At 34.9% G+C, this 18,517-nt stretch overlaps 1 protein-coding gene across 25 annotated transcripts in view; it reads left to right on the forward strand.

The window, feature by feature from the left end:
• TENM3 (teneurin transmembrane protein 3) overlaps positions 1-18,517 on the forward strand; it is a 1,310,258-nt gene that overhangs the window by 160,307 nt on the left and 1,131,434 nt on the right. For 20 of the 25 annotated variants that reach the window (XM_069013788.1, XM_069013786.1, XM_069013787.1 and 17 more), the window contains exons 1-2: positions 10,105-10,332; positions 16,296-16,348. The gene's annotated coding sequence lies outside the window, so the exon portion shown is untranslated. Of the gene's footprint in view, positions 1-10,104; positions 10,333-16,295; positions 16,349-18,517 lie in introns of those variants that run through there. The other 5 variants (XM_069013799.1, XM_069013797.1, XM_069013796.1 and 2 more) reach the window with 1 other exon arrangement.

An 18,517-nucleotide genomic window follows, 5' to 3' on the forward strand; every position in this document is an offset into this window, starting at 1 on the left:
TGTCATCAATTTTTTGAAGCGATTGAATATTTCTGCATGGAATAATGGCACAGGATGGAAAACAGCTTAATAGCAATGAGATTATGACTACGAATGTGGTTCTTAGAATAATAGACTACTCTTGTTATCAAATATTAATGAAAGATTGAGACCATCATTGTTTGCATATCTACCTGCATAGCATCTCTCAGGACAAACCTTATGATTTGAGAACTCATGCTTCAGACTATGGCAGTGGCAATGTTCTTTCATAATGGTGTGGGTGAGGAAGAGCAACACTATGGGCATTCCAATGGCAGCACAAGTCAATCATTCTGAAAATGTCCTTTCAGAAAGAAGCACTCAAATCAACCAAACCAACTGATCTCTGGGTTTCTTGGCTGTTGTTTATTCAAATAACATGTTAATTTCCTATTTCTTTTTCTGTTAAATTACTAGTTTAAGCTGAAAGGGCTTCACTGTTGTGAAGTTGTGTTGATTGTGGCCTGCAACTAAGAGCCCAGCAGCTGCCCACTTATTCCAGCAGTTTGGAGAAGAGAATTGAAATGGCAAAAGTGAGAAAAATTAGTGGGTCAAGGTAAATATAATTTAATAAGTGATGGGAATCAAAGAAGGGGGGGAAAAAAGCATAATGCAAAAGCAATTCCTCACCACTTCTGACCTGCAGACCAATGCCCATTTCTGTATCCTCTTCAAAGGGATATTCTGTTAATCAACATGGCATGTTTCATGAATTGCATTTCTGAAAGAAAACGTCAGTGCCAACTTTCTCATTGCACTTTAAGCTATTTATACAAACCTTCTCTCATAAAAGAATAAGCTTTTAATTCCCAATTCCAATGAACTACAAGGTCTTTTGATGGTCTTGTTGCTTCTGGCTTATGTACTAAGACCAATAACTTCTAACTATCTGGTCTATGCTAGAGGCAGTATAGAGTGCCATGCTGCCTTTGTACTCTCCCTTAAATATGTTGCTGCTTAGTGAATTTAAAATTTAAGATACCAGTAAATTTCCTTCAGTGTATTAGGCCAATTTTTCACTTTAACTCCAGGGTAAGCTGAAAGCAAAAATAACTTTCAGTGTGGAGATCATATCGGCTCACTGGAAAACATTCAAAATCTTTCAATTTCTGAAAATGTTACAGTAGGTGACCTCAATATTTTCTCATTTTATGAATTAGAAGACTGTGATTTTACAGTTTTATTTCTACATGTTAATTTCATTTTTTTTTCTTAAAAGAGAAGATCTTGCAGCCTAAAAAGTGAATTCATAAGTACCTGCGTAGGTACAATTTACTGAATTGTTTGTACTGCTCTGGCTATCACCCTTTTATTTTAGCATGTTATGACTGCTGGGAACTAGATATGAAATAGAGGTTAGATACTTTTCCAGTTAGTCTACTATGCCTTCCATAGACATTCAATCAGTGTCAGAGAATGCTGCGAAGGTTACATGGAGCCCCAAGAATGAGTGTGAAATCACACTGAATTAAATTAGTTGAAGCATTAATAGGGTGAGAATGATTAGCTTTATACCCTAGCTGTATTTTGAGAATCATATTAAAACTGGTATGTACTATCACAGTAAATCTTTTGAGTGAAGAATTGCACCGTGGAAGAAAATTTCTTGATCGAATAGCACACTGTATTGCCTCTTAAGCCTCCTGAATCCACAAGGTTTAAGAAAACTTCATGAAGGCCTCCCAGTAGCTCAAAATTTTAAGGATGTTAGATTGTCTACTTAAAGTTGAGAGCATTATGAAAGATATTTCCAATTCTACTTTACCAGGCAGTTCAAGCCTCTCTTATATCTATTTAGAATCCTACACAACAATCCTACACAATTTGAAGAGAACCAATTTAACCAGGTGGAAGCCAGCCATTTGATAATAACTCAGCAGTCATAGCAATAGTCTCCCTGCCATTGCAAAGAATTTGTTATCTTGCCTCAAAATACAGCCTAAAAATATTAGCTGACCTCAACATCTATATAAAATAATTAAGAGAGAAATGAAAGATTTCTGGGGTTTTTTTTCCAAGATCTACAACAGTATTAAAAACAAGTATGTCATACAAGTCCAGGTGCAGAACTATTGTTTAGGCTGTAATAGTTTGTAATGATAGAAGTCCTTTTTCCTGAATTATTTCAAATTTTGTTTTATGAAAGATGTTTCTGTATACAAATGCTGTAAAAAACAACCCATTTAGTTTAGGCCTGTATGTATATATAGTTACGTATGGGTATATGTATGCATAAATTTTAATTTATTTTTATTTATTATTTTGGACTTTAATAATAATTTTTCACCAGTTTCCATTTGAAGCAAGTACTTTATTTTCACTAATTTCGTGTGTTGATTATCCTGTTAGTTGATACTTGTAATTCCTAAGCACAGGCATATGATCCACTTTTCAAAAGATTGATTTTCAGTTCAGACTGGTCATCTGCTGCTTCTGAAAAAGCAATCATTTTTGAGACCCAGTATGAGCAATATGGAGGGAATAACCATACTATATTTTTAAAGAGGATTTTTTAAAATAGATTTGCTTTAAATTTGGAGTCTCCAAAACAGTGCTTGCTGATATACTGCCAAGATGCTTGTTCAAGTTACTAAACTTGTTTCTGAAACATTTATGATAAACAGTATCAACTGTTGTGAATCCTCATTGAATTAAAAAGGAGTTTCTGTGCTTAAAAAAAAATATCTTCTTGTAAGACAGGAATAATTTTAAGGATCATAAAGTTTAACTTGGGTTCTTTAGTTTTATTTGTTTGAATGCACCAAGCATTTTCAATGTTCTGGTGAACTGTGAGCTATAATTTAATGGGTTTGCATGGCAAGTATTTGGTAGTGGGCAGATGGCAGTGGGGGGCTTCTGAGAGAAGCTGCCAGAAGCTTCTCCAGTGGTCAATGGAGACTCTGTCAGCCGGCCCCGAGATGGAGCTGCTGCTGGACAAAGCTGGGCCCATCAGCAACACCGTTGGCACCTCTGTGATAACTGGATGAAGAAAGGGAAGAAAACCCTCTACCATTAAAACTGTAGATAGGAGTGAGGATATGTGCGAGCAACACCTTAGCTGACAACAAGGTCAGTGCAGAAGCAGGGGCAGGAGGTGCTCCAGGGGCCAGAGCCGAGATTCCCCTGCAGCCCGTGGTGAAGATCACGGGCAGGCAGCTGTGCCCCTGCAGCCCACGGCGGACCCCGCACCAGGGCAGGTGGATGGGTGAAAGATGCTGTGACCCCCTGCAGAGCCCCTGGCAGAACCTGCAGACCCGTGAAGAGAGCAGCCCACACTGGAGCAGGCTCCTGGCAGGACCTGGACCCCGTGGGGGACCCACGCTGAAGCAGTCAGTTCCTGAAAAACTGCAGCCTGTGGGAAGGACTCACAATGGAGAAGTTTATGGAGGACTGTCTCCCACGGGAGGGCCTCCACACTGAAGCAGAGGAAGAGTGTGAATAAGAGTTCTACCTCTGCAGAGGAAGGAGTAGCAGAGAAAACAAGCCCCATTCCCTGTCCTCGGGTGTGGCTGAGCAGGGAGGAGTTGGAGAATTTGAGGGTACAGTTTAGCCTGGAAAGAAAGTAGGAGCAGGAGCAAAGGTGGTTTTTAATATTTGGTTTTATTTCTCATTATCCTTATTTAATTTGCTTGATAATAAATTAAATTAATTTCCCCAAGTCAAGTCAGTGTTGCCCATGACAGTGAGGGCTGAGTGATATCTCCCCACCCTTATCTTGATTCATGAGCCTTTCATTGTATTATCTGTTCCCTGTTGAGCTGAGGAGGGGAGTGATAGTGTGGCTTTGGTGGGCACCAGGCACCTAGCCAGGGTCAACCTACCATATAATATTATCATATTATTTTAACTACTTTTTTCAAGCAATTTTTAAGTAACCCCCCTTTTTGTTTTGATAGGTGAATCATTAATCTTCTGTTATTTACACATACTACATTTTCACAAAATCTTAAAGATGTAACTTTAATTTTTACACACGCCATTCTGTTAAACTAGCACCAGAATGAGCATACTAGAAGACTCTAATTCAGAAATTCTTCACCTTCATCAAAGTAAGATTAAAAAATATTTCCTAGACTAGGAACATCCATCAGTGATTTATTTAAGAATAAGATAAAAGGTGAACAAAAGGCTGAAATATATACCTTGTAAAGCAGAAACCTTGTTTTAAGAACTACGTATATAACTAACTGGCATTGCTTCAATGCACGCTTCATCAAGTTACTACACTTTCACCAAATTTCATTGAAATCATGACTCCATTTCCAAGGTGATCACCAGCTATGAGATTACAGCTGTGCTCTGTAAATTCCTCTCTGATACAATAAGGGGTACCCCGAAGTTGGTAAGCTTCTACATAAGGGAACCAAAGAACCTTGTTTCAAAATCCACAAACAAAGGCTTGAAATGTTCAGAACTGGATTCCTGTCTGCTCATTTCATGTAAAGCCCTGAAGTCAGGTTTTTTTCATGGATTTTCCGAATAGGTAGGATTTCAGAGAGTTTCATGTGTTTGGTCTGTACTCTAGCCTGGACTTATAAAAATCCAAATACAAGGCAGTTAGAGTCCAAGTTTTTGCTGGAGTATCAAGTCATATATGCCTGATTGTGTCTGGAATATCCTGAGTTCTTTGTCCTGCCCGTGTATTTAACCTGCTGGTCTAGGGAAATTGATGTACCAGTGCTTCCAGGGACACTTTTTGTTTAGCCTCAGAGGAAATTGTATCAGCGCTGTATCTTTTTCTCTATCTTTAGAAAGATCCAGACAGGGTCTTCTTTCACACTACTGGAACTATATGCTACTATTGTGGTTTGGTAATGGATAGCTCTGAAGTCTATAATATCCCTAATGTGTCTTCAGATCATTGGTTGAATGCTTGAAAACTATGAACTGAAACAGCTTGGGGCAATAAAGCTTAACTGAAAGCAGGCCTGCCCCTGTTGAGATGGCTGTTTGTTTAAGAATGGTTTTGGTGTTATCTTTTGACAAAGGTTAAGCAGCTCCCTGCTAAGAGTGTTGGCTATTACAGACCACAGTGTTTAGGAATTTTATTCTTCCCTTGCTAATACAACTGCAGAAGAGAACCACCTAGCTGCCTAACTTGGATATAAGCATTCTGCTAGAGACACAATAGAAAGAGTACTATTCCTAGATAATCAGTGAACAGGAATTTAACCCAAAGAGATTTAAACTGACTTTTTTCAGCACACTTAGGAATGGTAGAGAATTTCCTAGTGATTCATATGACTGATATTTTTATTAATTTTATGGGTATTTCTATTTTTTAAATACAGTAGATGGTATTTTAACTATACATTTAGAAAGAATGCTGATCACTTTATAAAGCACTTTAATACTAGAAAAGCATTAAAAATAGCTATCAATAATGATGAATTTTTATGCATCCCTAATGAGTTAATTGAAATAACAGTAATGTTTCAATTTTAATAAGAATTCTGCTGCTGTCAATGAGATGAAAGTGTTTGGGCAGATTTTTAGCACCTTACCTTGGTGCCCAGTGGACATAACAACAGAAATTAAGCACATGTAATTAGTACCAACAGAAAAAAAAATAATTGTTAAAAGCAATAATTGCCATCTGTTCTTGTCAGTATTATTAATGTGCATAGAATAGCCTTTATCACAAAATAGCTTACAACTGTAGTGTTGACAAAACTTGTTTATTTCAAAGGAGCTGGACTTGCAGTAAGGAAGGTAGGGTGAGCAAACACATTCAAAATGTTAACACAGCCTGAGAGTATTGGTGTATCAGCCGATTTATAATTAGTTGCAGCTTGCAAGGAATGCAGATCTCATGGGAATAAAACCACAATAATAGTTGTGGATAAGATGCCGAACCATTCATGTGTTATACTCTGATATCTTGTAACTGTTAGAGTTAATCTGGCAGTGTAAGTTTGATTTCTTGTTTTCTGAGGAAAAAAATATGCCTTGTTTCAGTTTCCATAGCTACTAGTGTTTAGTTGATATATTTGCTATGCAAAAATAAGCTTTTTTTCAGTTTTGTAAATTTAGTATACTCTATATTGCAAGATTTTTGAATAATTTCCTTGGCCTAGAAGGAACAATTTAATGCAGTTTAGTAAAGTGATACTTTACAATTAGTTATCATCAGATTCTCTTCTAAGCTGTTTCCTACAGCTTATTTGTGTTCTCATGTTTTTGCCAGATCCCTACAGTCTCCTAAATCTCTTCAAATCTGGTAACTAAATTCTGCACCTTGGCAGAGGAGTAGCTGTCTGAAATAATAGGTTCTTATAAGATTCAGGTTTAGGTAAAAGAAGTGTGATTTAGGTAAAAGAAGTGTGATTTAGGTAAAAGAAATGTTTAGGTAAAAAAATAACATGATTTTATTCTTTATTCTCCATAATACAGAGGGAGGATGTTCTGTGAGCTGAGGCAGAGCTCACAGCAGAGTGAGCCAGTTGCTGATGGCCTATGCTTGTATCTCACAGAGCATCTTTTGTCTAGCCTTAAAGAGCCAAATGCTGCTAGTTCCATGGATTAGTGAAGAATGTGTGCTGGATTTTTTTTATTGGCACAGGATTCAAATTACGGTTACTCCTAGTTTGTGGAGGAATTAAATATACATTGCTGTGCAGGGTGGTATTTAAGCAAATGTGTAGCTTTAGCTAAATATTTATACTCAGATTTTCCCATGCTGACAAATGTTTGAAATACTTTCTGAGCTGAGGCAATAGAAATTTGTCTCTTGAGGCAGTGAGCTCTGCAACTTAACAAATTCATAGAGAAGTTCAGAAAGGTATCAATTTAGATGGTGAAACTGAGAGCCTTGATGCTATCTCTGGGCAAGTAACAACAAAATCAGACTTTTTGCTAGATTTGAACAATGATAATTTCTGTTTCAAATGTAAGTGAGTTTGGTTTGTTTTGTGTTTTTAATGTGTGTGTCACTTCACTTCTGTATGCCTATTTTGTTACTCTGGTCATACATTACTGTCATAAATGAAATTTTTTTTTCAGTTGAATTTAATTTTAATGCCAATAGCTCAAAAGAAATGCTTTTAAACAGCAGGATCTGTAAGAGATCATTAAGTGTGTCTTGAATCAACTCTCTAAAACTCTCTTACATGTTTTGGTTTTCTCACAGTACATTTGAGATTTAATTCTTAAAATTGTTCATCATTGGGAGATTACCATCCATTTCTATATGTGGATAATATATGACAGGGTTTTTTTTCTATGATTTTCACAGGGCTATTCAATTGCTGTTTCTATGGCATAGTTTGAGAAACATTAAGAAAATTATGGCATTTTAGGTTTAATTATTCCAAAAAGAATTTAATATTAAAAAATGTTCATTCAATAAATAGAGGGTGATGACCAGAGAAACTCAAAACTTCTATAAATACTTTGTCTTCATATAGTAATTTCAGCCACAGAGATAAAATGGCAAATTTCATGTGAGAAATAGTGACATTTCTTAGTTCAGCATTCAGAATCACTGGACATAAATATTTTGCTGATGCTGACAAAGAATTTATATATTCCTTTTATATTTTTTAGCTTGCAAGGCAAGAGTAATCACTCACAGCAGTTTATAATTCTTAAAGCTCTGGTCTTAAATCTCTTACCAAGAACTTGCCTGTGATAAAAGTACTTAGAAAACTTTAGCTTATTCAACAGTTTTGTGGTTTGGATGTCCCCTTGCACTGGGACTGTTGGTTTTAATTATTTGCAACAACAAATGCATTACTTTAATAGACCATAAAATAAATGCTGATGGAATATTTCTGATTAAATTACATGAGGAGATGTCAGTAGACTCACTGGTCTAACTAATCCTAATTATAGTAGTATGTGTACAGGTTGTCCCCTCTACCATAGGATAATGATTAACCCCACAATTATGTGCACTAATTCTGTAATATGATACTATACTAGTTTCTTTAAACATATGACACTGCTAAGTAGGTAGATTTTATAAGTTCATAAATCCATGTTCTAAAACCAGTACAACTATGAAATTATCTGAGTTTGAGGCATAGCCAGCACAACTAAGAAGTTATGTGAGTTTAAGGCATATACTTCCTAAAAGTCAGAATGTATGTAAAGGGAAATGCCCAGATTTATGACTTGGAATTCCATTATAAAGTTTTTTTCCTAAAAGCTATACTTACATAGATAGTGAGTTTTGCATTTTACCTCAATTCTTTAAAGCAAGTCTCTTTTGTCTTGAATATCACTAGATGATATTACGAGAGAGTCTTGGTTTGAGTGGTGCTAGAAGGTCATCTGTTTTTAATTTAAAGAATTATATCAGTAGATAGTTCTTATCGCTGAGCCCAATTCTAAATGAAGAGAGAATTCCTCTATGTTTAGCTTCCTAAAGAACTAAAAATGCTAGACCATATTCATAAAATTGATTGTGCCACTCGTTATCAGACCGTGCTGTTGGTTTCTTATACGTAGCGTAAGTACAGAAAGAATAAATAGACTTGCTTTTGTAATCTAAGCAGTCCCTAGTTTTCTCCAGGAAGCTGTCCTGTTGCTGGATGCCACTGATAAAAAAGAAGGAAAAATGGTCAAACTTTTTCTATTTACTAGAACATTAAAAATAATTGAGAACTTCTATTTGGACTCTTTTGCTTCTGCTATGCTGAAATGATCAATGGGGAGAACACCCAGGAGGAGTCATCTCTGAAGAGCACAGCAATTTTGCTTGTTGTCAACTTAGGCAGATGTTCATTTTACATTAATTTGCAGTGTAATTCAAGCAGCTTTCAAATTAATGTAATCAATAACATTAATGACCTTTAAAAAGCAAAGGAAGTATTAGCAATGGAATATTAAATATAGAAACCTTCTGTATTTGATATCAAGTTGTCTATCAAACTACAGGTATTTCTAAAATGGTGGGCACTGAGAGAGATATTAAATTTGTTAACCAGATACTGAAAAACCAGATGTGTGGCAATAAAAACTTCCTTCTCTGCCTTTTCTTCATTTCTTCGTACATACAAATTCATTTCCCCTGTTAGCTGTATGCACTGATACAAACATCTCTTGATCATAATTTCTTATGTGTAGTGTGCAAAAATGGTTTGCAGGTGCTGAACTTAAAATTGTCACTTCAGCTACCATTCAAATGGACACAGGAATGCAATTTCATCAATACTATAAATGCTTATGCTTCCATTGTCTTTATGCAGCTGTCTTGAGGACCATATGTACATGTAATTATATAGCTGTATTACACATAATTTTTCTTCCCATTTTCTTTGTTTTCTTCTTTTGAGTATGGCCATTTGTGTTGCAGTCACTTAGTTCTTTTTTTTCTGATAGGTCTCTGTACAAACTTTTAGAGAGAGACATGGATGAAGGCCAGATACGATAGTGAACCCACATTGGAATATCTGTTACAGAAAAAAGAATGTAATGACCCATTACTTAGGTTTTTGAAACTTATATTTTCTTCATTGTCTTATATTTTTATCATACAAGTAGTGATTTCAAAGGCTTCAGAAGAATATAAACAACATAATTACAACACTATTTCTGAAGTATAGTGCATGGGTCAAATTACAGTGGTGGTGAGCATCATCATATTTGGCTTCCTATGAGATACTTCTTATTCATTCATCATCTCTAACTTGTGTTTTCTAATTGTTTAAGTGTTTCATGCATTTTTACTAGGCTATGACTGGGTTCTAGTATTTATGCTAACAGTAATGTATAGGTAGATGTTTTCCTGTAAGTCTAATCCTCAACATTTCTATGCTATTTTACTGTCTGTAAGCTAAAAAAAGAAAACAAAAAAATAATAATAAACAGCTCCCCGAAACAAAACCTAACAAATAAAAAATCAAAAACAAACACAAGAAAAAGCCTATAATAATGTCCACGAATGTTATTTTTCATTGTGTTGAGTAATGTTTTATTTTTCTGTGTTTCCACTAGAGCTAGGTGATACTAATTTTTATTTGAGTTGAAAAATTTGGAGATGGGTGTTGTAAAGTATTTGAACCTTGATAGTGTGACCTAGCCAAACCCTTTTTAGTTATTTTTACCAAAGCCCTCACTGCCTTCACCTGGCCTTTCCACCTTCAGCTGCAGCACATCAGCCCCAAGAGGGTTTTTAAGCTCTAGACTGAAGGCTGGAGGGGAGAGGTAGGATAGGTTTGTATTTGTTCTCTTGTTGTTTGGATTTCCTGGACTAACTTGGCTGCTGATCACTGGATGGGTTTTGTTGCTGGCATCATCTCGATGCTGCTTGCCTGGATCAGGAGCCCTGCCTGTTAGAGCCCTCAGGAATTCATCAAGGACTGAAAGGTAAACTGTGCTAAATTGGGAAAGAAGAAGCTGGAAAACTAAATACCAAGACAGCAAGGAATAGATAAAAAAGGACTGTGCTGCACTGGATTAAAACCAATCATATTATCAGAAAGTGCGTGCGGAGCTCACGGACAGAATAGAGAAACCCATCAAGCAGTGTGAAATCTCATGCACAGCCATAGTGAAATGTATAAGTAGAGTATTATGTAAAAGTAGGTAGAATGTAAAAGTAAGTAAAATGCATAAGTAGGTAAAATATATAAGTATAGTGCAGAAGTACTGTGTTATGTAGAAGTTGTAAAAAGTATAGGTAAGTATGAAAATGTGTAAGTAGAGTGATAAACATGTATAAGTAGTATGAGATAAGCAAGTGAAATGTATAAGTAGGTAGAATGTGTACATAAGCAAAGTATATAAGTAATGTATGATGTCAAAGTTGTGAGCTGTGTGAACACGGGTATTTTAAACAATAAGATGCTTCTGCATAATCATATTGATTTGTTGATCAGAAGGCATGAGTTCCTGCAGATGGGGAAGAGGGCAAGAACAATTTCAGTGGAAATATTTTCCATTTTCTGGTAACTTTTTGGTAGTGTTAGTGTAAGAAGGTGGTTTTTTTGGTTTGAGATTTCAACTAGAAAGGCATTTAATATTAGTTATTGTACCATATTGTACTACTGCATGTGTTTTGATCATAAGTTTTTTTTCTGAACTGATAGTTGTTTCCCCATCCCCCCCACCTGGAGCTGCAGTATATGAGAATTGCTTGTCATTCTTTTAGTTTTTCAATAACCTAGACAGGTTCAGAAAAGTTCCCTAAAGTTTGTGTAGTATTTAAAAGTAGGCTTCTTGAGCTTCTCTAAGGAAAAACAGGCAATGCTTTGTATGTTATATTTATCATTCTTAAATTTTGTTTTCCTTTTAATATGTAAACCATTTTCCAAGGGGAATTATCATTTAATTCTTTTGCTCTCCACTTACTACTTCATTTCAGTTTTAAGTCATCAGTGCATTTGGCAATTCTACAACTAGTTTCTCTGTTTTAGTAATTTATGCAGATTAGAAGCAATGAAGATCTGAAAACTGACTCCCCTGTGGCCTTTTTCAACACTTTACTTTTTAATCACTTTACTTTAATCAGTTCTTTATCTGTTCCCATGTTTAACGTGAATCTTTCCTGCTTTCAGTTTAAGATGAAGATTATCATTTGAGACACTATCAAAGACTTTATGTAGATCCAAATTATTGTGCTTGTACTCCTATTATCAATTGTATTTCTAATCTTCTCAAAAATAAAAGATGACTGGTTGTCAAGATTTAAATTTCTTTAAAAGCATTATGAAGGTAAACTGTATTTGTTTTAAGTTATTGAAAGTTATTTAACTCTCGTCTTTAAATGAGCTGTATGCTGTTGTGTAAACTGCAAATTTGTAAGGTCAGTTCTGTCACTTGTTTTGTTTTAATGCTACCATGTGTCACTCAGTGTGTGTGTGTGCACTGACACACAAATAACAGCTGTAATGAGGCAGGCACAACAATGAGTAGGAATTATTTTGCAGTTTCAGCACATGCAAAGCAAATTACTGAAGAACTCTTGAGGGGTGCGAGAGAGTTATGTACCTTTGGTCCTAACAGATCAGAAGAGACTGAGTACTTAGACAGTCAGAGAAATGAACCTCTAAGTTCTTCTCCTCTGTTCATTGCCAATCTCTGTGTTAGAGAGATAGTAAGATTATTCCAAATGTTAAATACCTTACTGGACTTTGAATGTGAGTGACCTTCTGCTGAACCAAAGACTCATGTCTATGACTGTAGGTCATAATAACATGACCTATCACTATTCAGTAGATTTTTAATTTTCAAAACATACTCTAGACTTAATCATGTTTAGAATAATATCTTGTGTAATACATGAATTTTTCATTTATAGCTGAGAACATTTAAGACAGAGAAATTAGAAAGCTTAAGGAAAATGAGAAGAACTTAGAGCTAAAATTCCATATATGTATTCAGACTTTTCAGTCTAGTAGTTAGTGTCTGACCAATTACAAAAAGATTTTTCTGTTGGCAGCTGCTGAAGCAGGTTGACACTGATTAGTTCTGAGTCACTTAAGTCAGATTTTCCTACTTAATTTTACCATAAATATAAAAGAACTTGATGATCTCAAAGGTCTTTTCCAACCTAGTTCATTCTGTGATCAAAATTATAAAGGTTTATTTGAGAATCTGAGGATAAAATTGAAGATAATGGTTATATTTTTCTTATTTTGATTACAAGTAAAATTAACTGGAAGAATGGGCACGTGTTAGGTGTTCAAGATAGGCATGTAATTCAGGATAGTTTGTCACTTGCATAAATTATTCTGACAGATTCAAAGTTAAAGAGAATTTAAAATGCAATAAAATGAATACAAATTGATTCAGTGTTTGGAGGGAGCCTACAAGAAAGATAGAGAGGGAGTTTTACAAGTACATGTACTGACAGGACAAGGGAGAATGGATTCAAACTGAAAGAGAATAGGTTTAGATTACATACCAAGAAGAAATCCTTTACTGTGAGGGTGCTTAAGGCCCCAGAACAGGTTGCCCAGAGAAACTGTGAATGCCCCATCCCTAGAAGTTTTCAAGGCCAAGTTTAATGGAGCTCTGAGAAACCTGGTCTAGTGAAAGGTTTCCCTGCACATGGCAGGGGGTTTGGAACTAAATTATCTTTAAGGTCCCTTCCAACCCAACACATTCTATGATTCTACAAATCACTGCTGAACTAGCAAAATTGCATTGTATATGTTGAAAAGGCTCATATGATTAAATGCATGTTGAAGCAAAGACACTGACAGAGTTCAGATTCTACTATCTCACAGTCACATACCCAAAGAGACTACCCTCGGATGCACTCTGAAGATTAAAAGTGAAAAACCCCACCAAGTAGTTTAAGTAGTAGCTGTAGATCAAAAACTGCCACCAAAAAAACCAGATTATCTTTCACTTGTAGGGATGCCTGAGTTCCTCAACGTTTAGTGAGGCGCGATAGAAAACCTGCATGCTAAAATACAGTAGAAGACTGCATTTAACAGTATGTAAAATGAATGTATTTGACAAGAGTATTAGATTAACACATTCTTAAATAACACTTCAAAAACTCATCAAAATGTTTAAAGACAGAAGAAGTTGGTAATGTTTTAGAAAGGTCTTTTTGCTCACTCTGCTCTGGTACAATGTACAGTGAGCAGCTACCATGGTAACATACTTAATTTAGCAATCTTCAGATCTACACTGGCCTCAGTTTTGTGAACACCTTTTTCAAAGGGCAATGCTAGAATAGATGTTTGCCACCCATAATTATAGCTATTAATCACTTTAGATAATACAAGGATGTGTCAGCTCTGTATTTGCCTAGTAGCAGATGCTTGTGTGATGAAAAGGCCCATACAATCAAAAACATATGCTCAAGTTTAGAGCAGTCGTAGCCTTACAGTGAGAATGGCAAAAGTTTAGTCAATATTTACAATAAAAATATCCTGTTTGCTATAAAATAAACTCCAATATCCCCAAATAGAAGAATGTCAATGTCAGTATCAAATAGTCAAGAAAAAAAAAACAAAACCAGCAGGTGAAAAGAAATGAAATTTATTGTTCTTTTAGTATGCAACTGAACAAAAAGTGGAGGTAACCTTTATTAAAAATACTTTCTTCCTTTCAAATAATAAAATGGCCCAAAAAAAGTGTGGCTTTCCCATGCTATTTTTCATCATATGTTTATATGATTTTATCTTTCTTATCCTTTGGACCACAATATATTATTTTAGCACATAACCCTTTGTACAGGATATCTTTTCTTACAGCTGAGGGTGTATGTAGCTATCCATTGTGCAGTCCCCAAAATAAGGAATTATCTGCTCAGAAGCCATTTCAGATTATCATTGCTAACACAAGGAGAATTTGTAAGGCTAAAAGATGACTGATTTTAGTCCATAAACAAATACATGTTATTTTTCAATAACAAATTTTTAAAACTTCATGAAATATGCATGATCTGTAAATTTCTACATTTGTGTTTTTGTAAAAATTTGTTCGTTTGTTTTTTGAAGGTTTGCAGGCAACAAAGTACTTGATTTAAAAATACATAGATATCCTTTTCAAAATGGGGCTCCTACCCTGAACTATAATTCTAACACTTGTCTTCATCATTTGTGCGTATCTGAAGTTCCAACTCAGTATTTTCTGGTTATTTCTGAATATTCAGTAGTAGATAATTATTTTATTGCCATAAAAGATGTTATGATCTTTCCTAAGGTCATGAGTCCTTCAAAGATAATGGACAAAAGCTATATTGGGTCATGAACAGGTTTTAGTGCAGAATTTCCTTCTCCCAAAATATGGTTCTCAAACATTTTGAACAGAGATGGGAATGCAATGTATTTTTTCATGACATTCCAATAAGTAATACAGTGTTTTAAATGAAATTAAACTCCTTTTTGTTATCCATCTTATATTTCTCAGTGTTTCAGATTATAAAAGCTGACATACTGACACAGAGTAATTTCTACCCCATTTTTACCCACAGAGGTAAATCTGCCCCATTTTTTTACTACATAATAATTTCTTTACTAAAGATTAGTGACTTATTTTCTGAAATCTTTTAAACAAAAGATATATTGAGCTGCAATTTTTTTTTTTAATAGTGTAAATACGAAGGCTCTTACAAGTATAGTAAATAGTGTAGGAAAGAATGAAAAATTTTGTTCATTCCTTATGTTTACAAATAACTTATTTTCCTCACCCCTCCTTGTACTTTCCCACTCAACTACTTTTTTTTTTTCTACAATGAAACTCTGGTAGCACTGTCACTAAAAACTTTGTTAATGGCAGAAATGAAAACAGAATGTTTTTTACCAAAAGACTACCTGAAAATTTTGCTCTTGAAATAGAGTGAAACACTGCTATTATATGTGATCATGGGGGCATTATTTCATAGTTTCATATTGAAGGCAAAAGGAAAGTTTCAGTTATCACTTAGTACTTTTAAAGTGATGAAAAGAAATGAAAAACAACAGATGCACTGAATTGAGACAGTACATTTCATGTGCCCTTATCAGAAAGCTGCATTTATGAGACTTCCACTCTGTTGGGATATGCCTCCAAATGCTACAACCTAACAGGAAATAAGGCGAGATTTCTACAAAATGTATATTCTGTGATTACTGAAGTCATGAAAAGAATGAGAAATAAGTAGATTTTAGCTCTGGAAATAGCTTTCTGTGTGTTTCTTGAGTTTGTAAGTTAAGAATAAGTTATTTGATGCAGAAAATGTAATGAACTTTTTTAATCCATAACTAAATGGGAAATAGGAGCTATTAGTAAATATTTTTCTTAACTCTTTGAGTATACCACACAACAGTATCCTGTGCTAAATTGTATACAGTATTTGTTTTAGTGTCATAATACCTCTGAGTCAGAATGCTGTTGTGCGAGAGAATGTTCAGTTAGAGAAATAAAAAATGGCCTTGACCATTAGAACTTAAATCAGAAGTGCTAAACAAGAGCAGATGAAGAGGAAAGGAACAAGATTCAAGAAACTGCTGGACTACAAAATTCTCTGTAGGCATAGTCACTTGAATTTCAGATATTGTTGAAAAATCTGTAGCTAGTGCTTAAAAAGAGTACTAAAATATGCTTAGATTATATAAAGGTGTTTTGCCCATAAATGCAAAAATAAGTGGGAGGTCAGCACTTAGGAGCTACCTGAATCACATTGAGATAATTTCTTTTAACCTTTTTGAAATTCTCAGAGCATATCACATTTCATGAACCCTGCAGCTTCCTTGATGAGAATCAGAGAAATACACAGAGGGGAACATAATTAAGATTAACCCATATATATTTAACTAACTAATGAATGTGGTTTGCTTACAGTGTGTATTCTGAGATATCACTAATAATACCTTATCTTCCTTGAACAGGTAAATATCCCATTTCAACAGATTGCCAAAAGAAACTGCAGAAGACTTTAGAGGTAAGGACATCCTTAAAAATGCTTCTAATGATCATTCCTTCTGGTTTATCAGAAAAAAAAAAAATGGAGAATGTTAATTCTTTTTTACTATCTGGCTGATGACAAAGAACTGTAGATGGCATTAATCAATACAGACTTCCTGTTCCTGAAGCTGTTTACATATAAAAGACAAATTTTCACTTTCTCTTGTTTAAAAGGATAAGCTCAATTAATTTGGTAACTGCAGAAAAAAAAAGGATTCATGTGTGAAAATAAAATATTAAAGGCTTGTAACATTTTTACCATCTTTTTCTTTGTGCAAGATTAAAAAGAATACTGTTAAGCTACTAGAAAATAAACTTGGTAAGGATTCTTTTTTTTTCCAATATGAAAGCTTTCTAACTTCACTTTTTAAATTTTTTTTACTTGATACAACTTTCATTCCTCTAAGAAATATAAGTTTGACTTTAGTTTCAAAGATTTAATTAATTTTGAGAGCTCTTTAGCTTTAGAATACATTTGGTTTGCTTTCAATTGTGGGGAATATCTCAGTGTCATATTGTGTCCAGACTTCTGTTTGTGGTACTTCGTTGTTCTTCAGCTATGTCTCCGGTAGAAAATAGTTGATTTTTAAAATCTTCTGTCCACCCTTACAGAAAATATTCTTGACTCTCAAGGACAGAGGTAACAGAAGACAAGTTTTCACTAGAACTGTTATTTTTAAGTCATCAAGTTAGAGAGGATGACAAGGGCATTGTGGTCTGCCCTAAGCTTGGATTTGTTAACCAGAGAGAAAGAACGAGCAGTAATTTAGTGTTCCAGTCATCATCTCTGTGCCTACTTCATCTTAAAACACTTGGTATTTTAAGAGCCTGTCACAATGCATATGTTTTAATTCATACACTGACAGGATAGGGGATCCTATATCAATTAATATTTAGCCATACTTTTCTACCCTGCCTTGGAAAAAAAGTCCCATAATTACTGTATTTTCCCAAAACATAGCTTATTAATTACAGATGTTAATGGAGAAGTACTGAGAAAGTTCCACAAGTTTTTGGGGATTGTGCCACATATCATCTGAGTACTGGACTTTTATGGGACAAAAACATGTAGGTGGAGTATCTAAGCTGACATAAAAAGTCAAAGGCTCATTTCAGAACACGTTGTATTCCCAGACTGACTAAGGACTTCAAGCCTGGTCTTATGTCCCAGAAGAATTCCTGAAATATGCAGCCTTTCACTATTTTGTCTTTGGTCCTCTTATTCTTTTTTCTGTTGTTGGTTTTTTTAAACTCTTTCAAAAATCTTTTAGAAATTATTTTTTTCTTCTTGATTGAAATGCTGGGGCACTGTGAGATATGGGGAGCCACTTTCATGCTGCCTCAGTGTGCTACCTAACCCTCTCTTTGTATTCTTGCAGTATACCTGCAATGCTTAGATACACCAAAAAGCTCCAAATTTTCAGTAGTCTATTATACTTTGGAAGTTGTGAAGGAAATCGTATTATAAAATGGCTGATGTTTTTTGTATGTGCTGATATCTTGCCAAGTTTGTTCCATTTTTCACTCTTGCTTTTCAGGTTTTGTCTTTATATAAAAATATAATTGATGAGGTAGTTTGTTACTTTCCCAAGTACCTCAGGTAGACTTTGACCATGCCAAGATTTAAGTAAGTATTGGCTAACTGAAAATATTTCAGTAAAAGTAGGAAAGAAGGAACCTTAGAGGTGAAAAATATGGAAGGGTTAAAAAAAGCATACTTAAAAAAAAAGGACAGAGGGGAAAGAGAGGGTGCCATACTCCAAGGTCCTATTTGAATGCCACTGAGGGTGCCTAGGAGAATCATCATTGAAGGACATAAAGTATCAGGATGAGAAAATACATGTCACATTTCTGACAGGTACATCTAACTATGAAAAAAAAAAAAGCCCTATTCAGCATAGGAGGTTAAGGGAAGAATAGAACTAATGACATTACAATCCTCTTGAGAAGTCTTGTTTTGTTTATTAAATAAGCCACTCTAGTAAGATAAGTAAGAAGAACTGCTTAGTCTGGCAGTGTTAATTGATGCTGTCCTGGGAGTTTATTGTTATGTATTACTCTTTTTGTCCTTTTGTGTAAAGATGTCAGCACATTGTACCTGACAGGATGTACTGTATATTATAAATTATTCTAATTGGGATAGAAA

Source organism: Aphelocoma coerulescens, chromosome 4 (assembly GCF_041296385.1).
Source record: "Aphelocoma coerulescens isolate FSJ_1873_10779 chromosome 4, UR_Acoe_1.0, whole genome shotgun sequence".
NCBI classification, from domain to species: Eukaryota; Metazoa; Chordata; class Aves; order Passeriformes; family Corvidae; genus Aphelocoma; species Aphelocoma coerulescens.